The sequence below is a fragment of the Zonotrichia albicollis genome, chromosome 1, assembly GCF_047830755.1.
Source record: "Zonotrichia albicollis isolate bZonAlb1 chromosome 1, bZonAlb1.hap1, whole genome shotgun sequence".
NCBI lineage: Eukaryota > Metazoa > Chordata > Aves > Passeriformes > Passerellidae > Zonotrichia > Zonotrichia albicollis.
Genome location: NC_133819.1, coordinates 43684977 through 43699100, shown reverse-complemented (window position 1 = coordinate 43699100; position 14124 = coordinate 43684977). Strand labels below are relative to the sequence as shown.

The window sequence follows — 14124 nt, the reverse complement described above, 5'->3', positions numbered from 1 at the left end:
GAATATTCCAGTTATTGTTATTTGTAGGTCTAATGTATTAAGTATTTTCCAGGACAGTATTAAATTAAATATATGGTAGTCCCAGCCTCTGCTTTACATATGCTTGTGTAATTCCCTTATTACTAGAGGTCAGTTGTCAGCTCCTCCTTGGTGGGTGGCAGATATGGTCATAGGAAATGCAAACACTAGAAAAAGAATCAATAAACTTGTCATATTATAGTCTGAATTTTTAATAAAAACCATTGGGAATACAGTGCAGTGCTATGGAACATATTCTGTACTGCAGCTAGATAAGAAATTATGAAAAGAACTATTGATCATTCTGAAGCAGACCCATTTCCTCAATGCTGTTCTTCTGAAGACACTGAATTTCTTCTTGAGAATCGTGGCATTTGATTTTGTTTACTTTGTTGGGGTTTTTTTGGTTTTGTTTTTTTTTTGGCTTGGGTTTTTTTTTTTAATACCTTTCCTACTGATTGAAATTTGTTGTGGAAGGAATTAAGGCTGATAATAAAATAAGGGGATATAAGGCTGATAATTAATGAAATAAGGGGATATAAATCTGGGTAGAGCTCCATAATCAAGAGATGTTGGGAAATGATGAATAATGTTGCCAAAGGTTTCCTGCACAGAGTAATTGGGATAGAATAGGGTAGGGTCAGTTTGAAAGTAGCAATTTTCTAAGCATGTTTTTAAAGGCAAATATTTAAAAAAAAAAAAAAAAAAAGCCTGCCATCAGTTACAGAGTGTTTCACCTGCAAAATTATTCTGAAATTTTAAAACTAGGTTTTTAGGCTTTTTAAATATTCCATCCTTTGGGTCTGACTAGATGACCTCCTGAACTCCCTCAAAGTTTTAACTGACTCTTCACCTTTTTTCCACTGGCCAAAGCTATTTGTTAAATTTAATTTCAAATAGTTTTGTTTTCCAAGAGATTCTGTTCGTGGGGAATATGCTACTTATTTTGAGCGGGTGATTGCATTTCCCTCCCTCGTAATAATAATGAGTGTGAATGGAAAGGTACAAGTTGAAGGAGGACTGCTAAAAACAGTGTCAATACTGTGGGTGGATAGTCAGAAGTTAAGATGAGATAACACTTGCATCAACTATGAACTGTTGTTTGGCACATCTTTGCTTGAAATCAATGGCAACTACATCAGCATTTTTTTGTCTTTATGTTTTTTCATATTATTTCAATTTATATAACCCACAAATTCACTTAAGCCTAGCAGAAATCTTCTTGTTTCTCGGCAATCTGTAGTGCAATCTCCCTAATTTTGTCATTCATTTTTGTATTTAAAACATAACCCCACTGTTGACGTGTTATCAAGGTTTCTTCACTCAAAGGTCAGCTCTCCCTGGAGTCTCCTTTCGTCTGGAAGATGACATATATTAAAATTTTATAACAGTTCCCACTAGTTTCAATCCCACAATCTTGGGATCAATGTGGCTGTTCTTCTTCACAGCCTATCAAGTGCAACAAATGCCTTGGGTGAGCAATAGGAGATTGGAATTAGGCTCTTCTAAGCAAGACTTGTTTGCATAAATGTTTAAACCTGGTCACAGGAGGGCTGCTAAGGCTCCTTTCACTTCAGATGAAACGAGCTGCCTACACTTTCACATATAAAACAGCTGATATTTTACAATAAGATAGAGCAAGGGTGGGTGCATCTGGGTGCATGGCTACACTTAGAACCATGATTTTTTTTCACTGCTCTTTGCACATAATTTAAAATAATAAGTAATCTTCTCTTACTGTAAAAGATATTAGGAAGAAGATCCAGATCAGCAAGGATATGCTTTCTTTGATTTGTGTGAAGAGACTGGCCTTGGTAGTCTAAGCAAGCTCTGTGGGTTGGCAGTTTGGTAGGAGGGGACTTGAGAGCAGACACCAGAATCCCATTTGTCCTTCAGCCACTGTAAAAAGGGTGCAAACAAATCCTTGTGGCTGAAGAGCTGTATTTCAGATGTTTCCATCAGAATAGTTTAGATAAGGTCAAGGCAATTATTTTTTTTCTATAGACTTACTCCACTGTGACTAACACAATGGCCTGGTGCCTCTGGAGACTATTATGCCCCTGGACATTATTATGTGGATAATAAGATTAGCTTAAAAGCTTGGAGAGTCACTAAATACATATTTTCAGTATAGGAAATTTTTTTCTCAAACAGCACGACTTTTCATAATTGATTGCATATTTCAAAATGTCAGGCAGCGTCCTGCTAAGTTTATTGATGAATGCAATGGCTGAAATGTAACATTAAGGGGAAAAAAATAACACAGCATCTAACAAACAAATCACGGTTTTCTTTTAAATCCCCTCTTGTCATGGGCTCTTTGAATGATGCTGCAATACATCTCTGAGAATGAATATTACAGCTCATTGAATATTTGTGAAGGATTAAGATGTCTGTCCTCCTGGCCAGCTCTTTAACAGGGAGGATGTTGCCAGGGCCAAACCTCCATGATGAAACTGTTGAGCTGCTCCCTTAAACCTTTGTAAAGAAGCCAAACTGTCAAATACCTTACACTAAAAAGATTTATTGAGGTATGCTGTGATTGTGAAGTTTTCAGATAGGTAGCTTTTATCACCATCATTTGATCTGATGTGTGCCCCACTGGGACTGATTGATTATTTGCTGCTTATCAGTAGATAAGTGTGTGAGCTGGACTGAGTGGTACTGATTGAGCTGCCAGGGGCCATTACAGAAACCTGGGACAATTCCAGCATTAGGTGATCCTGTGGTCTTATATAATGTGATTGCTTGACTGAGTAGGTCAAGTTATTTACCAAGTTGCTTTTTGGTTGGTTTATTTTTTGGTTTTGTTTGGTTTTTGTGTTGTTTTTTTTTTTTTTGTGAATGTGTGTGGTTTGGACTTTTAGTTAGGGGATGGGAAAAGTAGTATCTTAACAGCTTTTTCACTTCATGCAAGTATTAAGTTTTCCCAGCAAAATAAGCAAACATGGGCAAGTGACTTCTTTCCAGTCCTCTGCTTCTGTGTTTATACATAACTCTAGACATGCAACCTTCTGTTTTTGTGGTTAAATGAGTAATTAAGAAAACCTAGAGAAAGACATGGGCATTGAATTTAGAGGTTCATTTCTTCAGAATATGGAGAACCTTTACAAAGTCCTGTGCAAATTGATGAGTCACATGAAATTATTTCAGTCATTAATACCAGCAGAAGTTCATCTTGGTGGATACTGAAAGCAAGTATAACTGTTATTTTAAAAAATGAAAGCACCGATAAGTTCCGAGGAGTTGATTTTCTTCTGATATATTGGGTGAGAGAGAGAAATGCCTCCCTTAATAAAGGCATAATCTGATGTTAACCTAAAACTTAATTTGTTTTCTTCAGAAAACATTTATGCTTGCCTTGCTGCAGGTTTCACAACACTGTCTTCAGCACCTAATATATTATAAAATATATTAATGAAGCTGGGATGCTCTTTTGCATCACTTTAGAGTAAAGATACACTAAAGTTATTATTAAGTTCTTCTGACACTTCACAGTACATTTCTCCATTCAGAATTGCCTACTGACTTACAAATACCAGCATAATTTTTTTTTTTTTTATTCCTGACTGCAAATGAAAGCCCAAACATTGCTGAAGTAAGGTTCCAAGAAAGTGACGTTTTTATAACTTTAAAATAAAACACAATGGTCTTGTCTTTGAACAAGAATAGGTTCTCTGTGTGGTAGGTGAGGGAATTTCCTCAGCCTTTTTTCAGAGGAGTGATGTTCCATTCCTCTGAATGCCTCTGTCCATACTGCACCCCCTGAGGGACACCACTTGTCACTTATTTCCATCTGAACATTGAGCTGTGGTCACTGCTGTCTGGATGTGGCCATCTGGCCAATTCCTCATCTGCAAAATGGTCCATCAATCAAATCTGTATCTGTCCAGCTGAGAGAGAAGGATGTTTGGGGAACCCTGACAAAAGCCTTGCAGTACTCCGGACAGTTGATGTCCATAGATCTTTTCCTTGTCTGCTGCTGCAGTCGCTCCATCACAGGAGGCCACTGGGTTGGTCAGGCAGGACCTGCCCTTGGTGAGGCTGTGCTGCTGTCCTGAATCAGCTCCCTGTTCTCCCTGTGCCTTAGCACAGCTCCTAGGAGGATCTGTTCCAAGACCTTCCCGGGCAGAAAAGTTAGGCTGACAGGTTTCAAGGTCATCCTTTCTACCCTTTCTAAAGATGAGTGCAATGTTTCTCTTTTTCCAGTCACCTGGTACTTCACCTGGTTGCCATGACTTTTCAAATATCATGGAGAGGGGCTTGGCAGCTACATCAGCCAATTCCCTCAGGACTCTGGGGTGCATCTTTCAGCACCCACAGACTTATGCATGTTCAGATTCCTCAGGTGGCCACAAACCTGATCTCCTCTAAGAGTGGGACACACTTTCTCCCTCAATCCCTGTCTTGCAGGCCATCCATGCTAGAGATACAGGAACAGGCTGCCAGTGAAGACTTGGACAAATAAAAGTCGAGTACCTCAGTTTTCTCCTTATCTGTTGTCACCAATTAGTTCAAGTTTGTCTTTTTTGGAAAAGAGTGAGAGCTGTATTTGAGAAGAGAAACTGACAGATTAACTTTTGGAAAGAGGGGAGCTGTACACTAGGCAAGGAAGCTGGAAGGGCTAGGCAACATTTTGGTTGTATTTGGAAAGAGCTTGGATGTGTAGGTGAGAGCAGAGGAGAGATTGGTACTGTGGTAAGGATGAGGTCTGAGCTCAGATTCATGAAATAGAGTTCTAAAGGGTTTGATGGGATGATGATAGAGAGCCTCCTGATCAAGATGACTTGGGTGACAGGAGCAAAAGGCAAGGAAGGGTTTATTTTGAAAGCCTTGTGTTGTTCTCCTTCCTCCCAAAACCCCACCCAAAAAGAAATTAAAAATCCCCAGATCAAAACAAAAGAATTGTTGTGGGAGAGAGAACGGAGTGGATTGAGAAGCACTCAAGACTGGAAGCTACTTAAGAAAGGAAATTTGGTAGAAGATTGGTGATGTTAGCTCAAATAAAAAGCAGAAATGGAAACTGAGCGAAGAGTAGAAAGGAGACAGGGCAGGCAGCAAACAGGAAGGATGCATAAATGAGCAGTGTACAGCTGTGCTACAGTCTGGAACAGGACCTGAGGTTTCTTTTTTTTTTTTTTTTTTTTCCTTTGTACTGCTCCTCATCTATAATTCATAGCAGAGTTACCAATGAACAAACCCTTTGCTAATGAAATACTTGCCTCCTATCACCTCTGCTGCTCTTGCTGTGCTCTGTGGCAGAAGAGCTTTTGCATTAACTACATTTGCTGCACAGGTCCCAGTACTGTGTGCCCATGCCAGCAGCCATTGTCGGGGAGCAACTGCTCCCCTGACAGGATCTGAGAGTGGATGGGCAAAGCTCCTTTGTACAGACCCCCCTGCCATGGAGTGTGCTTTGGCACAGCCTTTGCTTTGCTGTGGCCTATAGCAGACAGGAAAGTCTATTGCTGCTGTGAGGCTCCACTTCACCATGAGCAGGAGGTATCTGGGTGATAAAAACCACTCTGTCTTGTTGATGCCTGTGTTTTGTACCACCAAGTGTTTGTTGGATGGATTGTCTGCTAATGGTTGGCTTTCTGAATAACTCTGGCATATTTCATGTGGTAGCTCCCTGCTTTGAAAAGCAAAGCCAAGCCTTTGAGGGTCAGGAAATGCCAGAACAAAATATGCTGTATTAATTACTCAATTGAGCCTTCTAGTTTGTGTGTGTTATGACACTGGTTTTTATGAAGTGTTCACATGCTTTTCTGTGACAGTACTGAAACAGGAGAGTCTTTGCCATCTTTGGTGGCAATTTTACCACTCTTTTGGAGGGCAAATGGATTTGTGGGTGACTCACTCCTTAATTTGCCTGTAGGAAAGGTCAAATGCTGCAAAAGCGAGAGAGTACAGGGACTCCTCAGTTGTGATGTGAATGACATCTTTACATTGTCTTCAGTAGAGTTTAGAGTGAACTTCACATTCAGGCAAAATTTGGACTTGAATTTTTTCCTTTTCCAATGACTTCACTGATAGGAAGACATAAAAAAAGGATTTCAGCACAGCTTCCTTACTTTCAGAAACGTTTTTTCTTGCATTTTTTTTTCAGACACTAGGTAATATAAAGTAGTTTTGTATTAAAATGTATTATTTAAAAATCTCATGTTTTGGGGTTTTTTTTAAACATTTGGATGTTTTGTTGTTCTTTTATGCGATTATTAGACTTTTCCTTAGGTGAAAAAACCCCACAAACAGTAAAGATTTATGTTCCAATCTAGTAATGCAATTTAAAGTGATGTAAAGTATCTTAAATTAGGTAAAAAAAATCAATCCTTTTATAATCAAGGGAATTGCAAGGAACAAAGCATTTGGTTAGTAGTATAAGCTGTGTGTAATTGTGATGGAAGATTCACAATACTTAAGCCTTAGGATATCACTTGAGAGAATGTTCAGGATCTTGGAAGTCTTTGTAGTTTAATTAAAACATTATTGGTGTAAAAAGAAGCATAGAGTTATTCTGAGCTTTTTATAAACAGTTGCTTCAGGAGAGTCTTTCCTCTGACACGTGCTTACTGCTTCCATATGTGTGTTCCCAGCTCCCTGGAAGGGTCTGATCTGCGTTCTCAGTGTGCAGCAGCTGTCGTGGTTTAACCCCAGCTGGCAGCTAAGCACTAACACAGCTGTTCATCCCAGTGGGATGGGAGAGGGAATTGGAAGAGTAGAAGTGAGCACAACTCATGGGTTGAGAAGAAGGCAGTTTAATGGGTAAAGTGAAAGCTGCACACACAAGCAAAGCAGAATAAGGAATCCATTTCCCATGGGCAGGCAGGCGTTCAGCCATTTGCAGAAGGGCAGGGCTCCATCACATATAATGTTTGCTTGGGAAAATGAACTCCATCACTCCAAATGCCTTTGCCTTCCTTCTTGCCCCTGCTTTATCTGCTGAGCATGAAGCCATACGGTATGGGATATCCCTTTGGTCAGTGGAGGTCAGCTCTCCTGGCTGTGTTCCCTCCCAGCTCCATGTGAATCCCAGCCCATTTGCTGGTGGGGTGGTGTGAGGAGCAGAAAAGGCCTTGACTCTGTGTAAGCCCTAATAATAAAAAAATACTTCCCTCGTATTATCAACACTGTTTTTGCAAAACAAAACATATCCCCATGTGAGGAAAATAAGCTTAATCCCAGCCCAAAGCAGCACAGCATATCAGCTGGGGATAAGGCTCTCACATAAATCACTGGAACACCTTGATATATGAGGAAAAATTCTGTTTTGGAGAGGCGCTAGAATCCTGCAGAAACATTCAAGAAATTCTCCTCCACAGCCATAAAATGATATTAACTGAGCAAATAGTTTTGAATGGATACTTTATGTGATGTCTCTCCCTGTGTTTGCAGAATGCCCATGAAGAAAGTGATAATGTACTCAGTGTATTTGCTGTTCAACAAAATTTAAGCAGCAAACAGCATTCTTCCATAAACACTGATTTCCATTTTTATTGCATACTTGAGACCAGCCAGTGGGTGATTTTTGTTATTTCTGGTTTGATTTTATATGGCCAAAATCTCATGGAAAAAAGGTTTTCTCTTAGACTGGCATAGAAAATAGCTGTTTTAAAGTTCTGTGGCTTGCTGCTCTTAAGGGAAAATATGGAAACATTTTTTTCCCTTTTTTGAGTGAAGACAGGTAGGTCTGGTATAATTATGGTCATCTGTAGTAATCATCACCATTTTGGAGCAGATGCAGACTCTATCCAGGGAAATTGACAGGATACATTTGACTCAGCAGTCCAGATCTACTTTTTTATTTGTGTCGGAGAGACGGAACATTAGGGCCACACTGTGTATATAGCTCTCTTCATTCCACCTCTCTCCTAGTAACTCATTCCAGACCAGCAGACTCTGCTGTCCATTGCTGGCAGTAGGAGTGACATTGCTGTCAAAAAAGGGTGGGAAGCTGGCCAAGGTGGAGCTGGGACAGAAGGACTGTGAAAAGTTTGGCAAAGAAAAGTAAATAGAAAAGGAAAGTCAGAGGTGGACACTTTCTAAAAGGGTTTAATGAGAAATATTGCTTACTGTATTTTTTTGAGGGGAACACTGGCTTCTGGCTTCTCAGGACCTTCAATCCTGCATGTTACGTGTCTGAGCTCCCACTAGAGAGGTGTTGGGGACAGGAAAACCTTGCTGTTTTCATAACTAATCTCTAATGGTCTGTGTCCTTTTCTTACCTCTCTCATGGCTTTTGTGGTCCTTTTGGACCGTGCTCTTGACACAGTGTCAATAATCCCACTAATTACCATAGAATAACTGGTCTAGGGGAATTAAAAGGTGCATTTTGGGTAGTTTGTGCTTTTCTAGAGCAATATACCTTTGGAAAAATACTGCCTGTATCAGATCTAAGTTTTTGGCTCTGGAGGTGACGAGGATTTTGACTGTGGTCAGTGTGGCTGTGGAAGTCCCAGCCACTCCACTTTCACTCCAAAAGGGAAGCAGTTGGTCCCTTTTGATAATTGACAAGATGAGCTGTTGTGCCAAATAACTCTTTTTTAACCAAAGAGCATGGAGGTACAGCTGCTATGTTGGCAGTAGAGGATAAAATGAGTATTCCAAATCTTTCCCTTGGGAAAGAACATTGGCCACTGGAAAAGGAATAGCTCCTCTTCAATTCTACAGGAGCTTGTTCAGTCACAGCAACTGTGTATTTAGACCTCATATCCTCTCTGAAGACAAGAGTTGTGTGTGGTTTTGGTTTGGACCTTTTATTTTGAGGTAAAAAGGGAAAACTGTCTTTAATCTTACCTTTTGTGAGGTTTGTAAAGACTCTCCTGTTTTTGAATAGGCAGGATCATTGTCTATCTTGTGATTATTTGGAGGTCATCTCTGAGTCCCTCAGGCAACAGGTTGATAAGTGAACTTCATTACTTTGTGTGGGGACTATGTTTTGAATTGGAATTAGTGAAGTAGGATCCAGGGCAGTAATTTGCACCTAAAAATTTGCACATCTAAGATGGAAGAGTATAGGAAATCCTACAGGTTGTTTGGGTAAGCACAGACTGTGTGAAGGACAATGTGGAATTGGCCTTCCATGTGATGATATTTTCCCTTATTTTAAAATTTAGGTTGTAGGCTCCCCATGATCAGCAGGGAAACAGCTGGTGAGAAGTGCTGCTTCCTCTCTCTGGGTCACTGGTATTTACAGGGATATTTGTGGTCTGCCTGTAATCAGACAGGGGTATATGGGCATTTGTGAGCTTCTCTGAGCAGTGGTAGGAATGAATTGGACAGGCACAAGTGAGTGCTAATAGTTTTGTAGTGCAACAAACCACCAGCTAATATGTCTCTCCTATTTTCCACACCCTTTCCACCATAAATTGTGTTACCCAAATGTTTGAATTCTGATAGTCATAGTGCTATATGAAGCCAAAACTTAATTATCTGAGGGATTTGCCTGTGTCTGTGTGGTTTGACCTTGAGTGACAGCTGTGTGGGATATTTGAGATAAATGGTAAAGGAAAAAAAAGCAGAAAGCTTACAACTAGAAAGGGCAGAGACTAGAATGACATGATAAAGTGTAGCATCCATCAGTGGTTTTCTCAGCCTAGTCTTCCATCGGACCAGGATAGAAGCAGGACCACTCCATCCTTGTTAACTGGTAGGAAAAGTGAGGAACAGTGTGGTCTTTGAGTTATTTGCTGTTTGGAAATGCCATGTCCTTGGACACAGAGGTTGGTGGTTGAGAAGCTGAGGTGCAGTTTGGCATTCTGCATTGGGGTGGTTTCAATCAGCTTACTCCTTGGGTAGTCTCTTACACCCTCTAGAACAAAACACATTATTTTATTCAAATGCAAAGAAGTGCTCAGTTTCTCTTGATGTCAGGTCCTGATTTTGCTGACACAGTGGTGACAGGTACTTGCCAGTTCAGTTCTGGGTAGGATCATGTCAGACAGCTGGCTAAGCCAGGCTAGATTGAAATGGTTTCTTCTGTCCTGTGTAGAGCTGGGTTTGTTCTCATGGAAGATTGCTGATTGCTGGCTATTAGGTAAACAATACAGTTTTACACATTTGCTTGGGATTTGTACACACTAATGTGTATTTTACTGTAAATGAGGAAGACATTGGGGTGACAGAATAGGGATGAGTTCCTCCCACTTGGGGTCTGTGCTGTGTCAGCTTAGGAGTTTTCAGCCTGTAGGTGCTTGAGGGGCAATATCAAGGGGTCCCTGACTTTAGGTCATTGTAAATGAAGGGTGAGCATTTCCTGTGCAATTGGCACAGCTTAAATAAAAATATTTTATACATGGCAAAAATCTGAATGCCTGAGTAGTGGGTGAGAAATGGAGTGATATTTGAGCAAAATATTTTCAGTTTTCATGCAGCCAGATTAAAAAGATAATTTTGTGGCCTTTAACCTTTACTAGACTAAACATAGCATAATCAAAACTTTTTTTTTTTTTTTTTTTTTTTTTACTTAAAGCTGTTTTTGAGGTATCATTTTCTGTTTTTTTCTTTGACAGAAATCTTTTGTGTGATCCTCTGTTTAATCCTAAGGATTGTATTCTCTGCTTTTAGATGGGGACAACAAAATGAGGTTTTGATGTCTTGGAGCTTTTATCTTAGTATTAGGGGAGTTTGAGCCTATTGTTTTGAAAAGTACAAAACATGAGGCAATTTTTAAGGATAAGAAACAGAAGATGAGAATATTGGAAATAAGGCAATAGAAAATACAGCTTCTTCAGTGAGCTGTCTCTTTGGTTATTGCTTTAAAAACTGGGAAAAGGCAAGGACAGCATCCAACAGAAAACACAAATTCCAGCAAAATTAAAAACTGCTGTATCTGTGGCAATTAAGAAACCCATTATATTGATAACAGACTAAGAGGCTTTACCAGAGTCTGTTTCAATAAGTTTGTCACCAAACTACTTTTAATTTTCCTACATTACAATTTCATGTAATGGGCAGATATAAAGTGTTTTCATTTTGGACAGCAGGTTGAAGCTAAGACAGAAATTTTTCTAGCAGACTACTAAATTTCACATAATAAGAAATACTAATTGTACTGGACAGCAGATAGATAAGCAGAGGAAACAAAAAAAGGTTAGTGCCATTAAAATTGGGCAGCAATTTTAATTAAAACTTTAATTTAAAAATACAGCAAACAGAAATTAGAATCTATTTTGAACAGCCAGGAAGTAAAAGCAACATTTAATATTTAATTTTCTCAGTACAATCTTTGAACAAAATTTTGAGGGGGGAAAGAAATCCTAAAATACCATTTGTCTGATTTCAAAATGTGTTCACTGACTGAAAGGACTTATTCAGGAATTCAAAATGCCAAGGAGTAAAAGATAAGGTTTTTAACATTCCTCCCTATTTATCACTGTATTTTATTAAGCCACCTTTCTGCTCTGGCACATCATTATAGCAACCATACTAAACTTGCAATAATTTGTATAACCTTTCTTGAGTGTCCCTTGAAGGAATGCATGGGAAGTACTACACCCCCATTAAAGATGTTTGTCTCTGTATTAATAGTTACTCTGTAGGCAGTGTGTAAGTGAGGTGTTCAAGAGCTTGCATTTGTGTTGGTAGAGTTTGACCAGCCAAAGTTTTCATTGCAAATGCCTTTCTGAAAAGCCAGTTGTGGATGCAGGTCCCAGCTGGAATATGCTGCTTGTTTAACGTAACTATGGTCTTCTACACCCTGCCTTCTGCCCATAACATGCTGGAAACTGCAGTGATCTTTCTCCTTTTTAGTCCTAAATTATTTTAACTGAGTTAACCAGACCTTCTGACACTAGCTAAGTCAGTGAAGGGAGTCTTGGAAAGATCCTGACTTTGTTCAGTGTTACAAGGAGGAGGCTAAGGGAATGTGATCTTAATGCTGTCATCTGAGAAGATGCAGCCAGGGTTCTCTTGGAGGAACAGTGGTAGGGTGTTTGGCAGCAGGCACAAGTGCTAACAAGGACAACTGACAATAAATTGTCAGAGATGGTGGTCAAATTCTGGAAGAGACCCAGAGAGGTAGTGGGGTTATCATCATTGGAGACTGCCAGAGCTCATCTGAGCAAGATTTGCTTTGAGCTTTGATACAAATTCCCAGTGATCCCTCTCAACCTACATTACTCTTACTAGACAACTGGCCTGTGTTAACTGTACTGAAGACCCAGTGCAAATTGACTGCAGCACTTGTCAGATGTTGAAGTGAGAATTAAAGAACTCCTTTGTGGTATCACTGGGAAACATGATGTAGGTGTATTCAAACTGCTCTGAGAGTTTTCTTGGGCAGCCTATTTCCCTTGAAAGCATAATCTTGGCAGAAATCTGAAATGGTCATAGGTTACCTACCACAGATGGAAAAACATGGCTGCTTGGAGGCCAAAAAAGGGGAGGAATGGAAAAAGCAAGCTGAAACTTCACACTGGAGGTAGCTAAATAAGAAATGCTGCAGTAATCATTTGACTGAAACAGTTTTCTTAGCATGTGGTAAAATGTCCATATTCTTGTAAAATGTAAAATTAAAAGCCAGCACAGGTAGGAAATTTAATTTATGTCAAGCTTTCTAGCTTATAATAAAAATCTCATGAGAAGAACTGGTATTTTCCTACAGCAAGTATTAAATATTTTCCTGTGTTATTCCTACCTTCAATTAAGTTAATGTTTAAGATGCCTCTATGTGCTTCATTTAATAACATATTACACAAGTGAATAATTTGAAGAATTCTTCAGTGAAATATGGAAATAATATTTGTGTAACATCAGCAAGTTAACATCCTATTTTGATATATTGCTCTACACTTAATATCCCAGCTTGGTCTTTGTTGATGTATTTACTCCGTAGTTGAAGCAATTTAAAACACTAAAAGGAGTGACTGTGCCTTCAGTCTCATTACAGACTTAATGCAACAGCAGTCAAGCACCTCATTATTGTATAACCCAATTTTTGTAGAGGGCAGAAATTGTAGGTAAAATTTACATGTTGACTCCAGATCATAAAGACTGTCATGCATCATTCACTGGGTCAGGTCTGAATTGCTGTAATCTTTGTAGGTGGAAAATAATGCTTATGACTGAAACAGCAAAATTCTTGAAAAAATGCATATATTTTCAAAATGTTTTAGAAATGTTTACTACATCTTTTCCACAGGTACCCAAGGGTGGTTTTGATACCATAAAGATGTTACAAAGGCATCTGTCACTGAAATTTTGATGGACATGCATTGGGTGGGCTGATATGTGAGGACATGCATTTGCTATAACCCATGTTCTCTATTATTAATTTCTATGGGTTTTTTGCTTTGTTTCCTCTCCAAGCACCTTTACCTAAGATTGCTGACACTAGAGAAGAAAATAAAAGCACAATCTTCTACTAGATTAGAGGAGCAAAAATGAAGATCTTGGTTTCCATACTTATGAAGGGCTTTTCAATCTCTTGATTTTGGAGTTACCCTATACTTATGTACACTGAAACATGTTCATGCATTAGACCAGTAATTATATGAAACTAGAAAATTATAATTCTTTTGAAGTTATGAAAGATATCTTTGACTATTGGATCTATTTGCACTGGATCACTGCAGATCAGGAATAAGTCATAGATAAACACACAGTGCATGGCAAATGCCTTATGTCACTGAAGAAGTCAAAGATCAATTTGAATATTTTTTGTTGGTACGGTTGCATTTTGGTTACTGCCAACATGCATTTTCCTAATTCTAAATATATGCAGGTATAAAGGAGCCCAATGGCTATCCATTCAGAGTTAAGAGAGATATAAATACTTGAACAAGGAAGACATTGCTTTGTGCTCTGAACAACAATAAGCATGTTCTAAGTTTTGTGGCATCTCTCATGGAATATTTGGGACCCAGTTTAGTCATCAACACTCATTTTTGGCATGGTGAGATATCTACAGAGTCTAGTTCTACTCTTCTATCCTCTTAGGAAATATGGTGACTCTGCCTTGCAATTCCTTAGGTCCCTGATGCTTTGCAACTGTCTTTCAACAGACGTTGTAAGAGAATAGATAAATTTCTGTTTGAAGAGCAGTCATACTCAGCAGAGGACAGGTGAGGGAAGGAATTAAGAGTTTCACAGGTCTGGAAATAACTT

General features: G+C 39.1%; 1 protein-coding gene across 3 annotated transcripts in view; it reads left to right on the top strand.

Moving 5' to 3' along the window:
* The window catches only part of CPNE4 (copine 4), a 226518-nt gene that overhangs the window by 25027 nt on the left and 187367 nt on the right, over positions 1 to 14124 (top strand). The window lies entirely within an intron of this gene.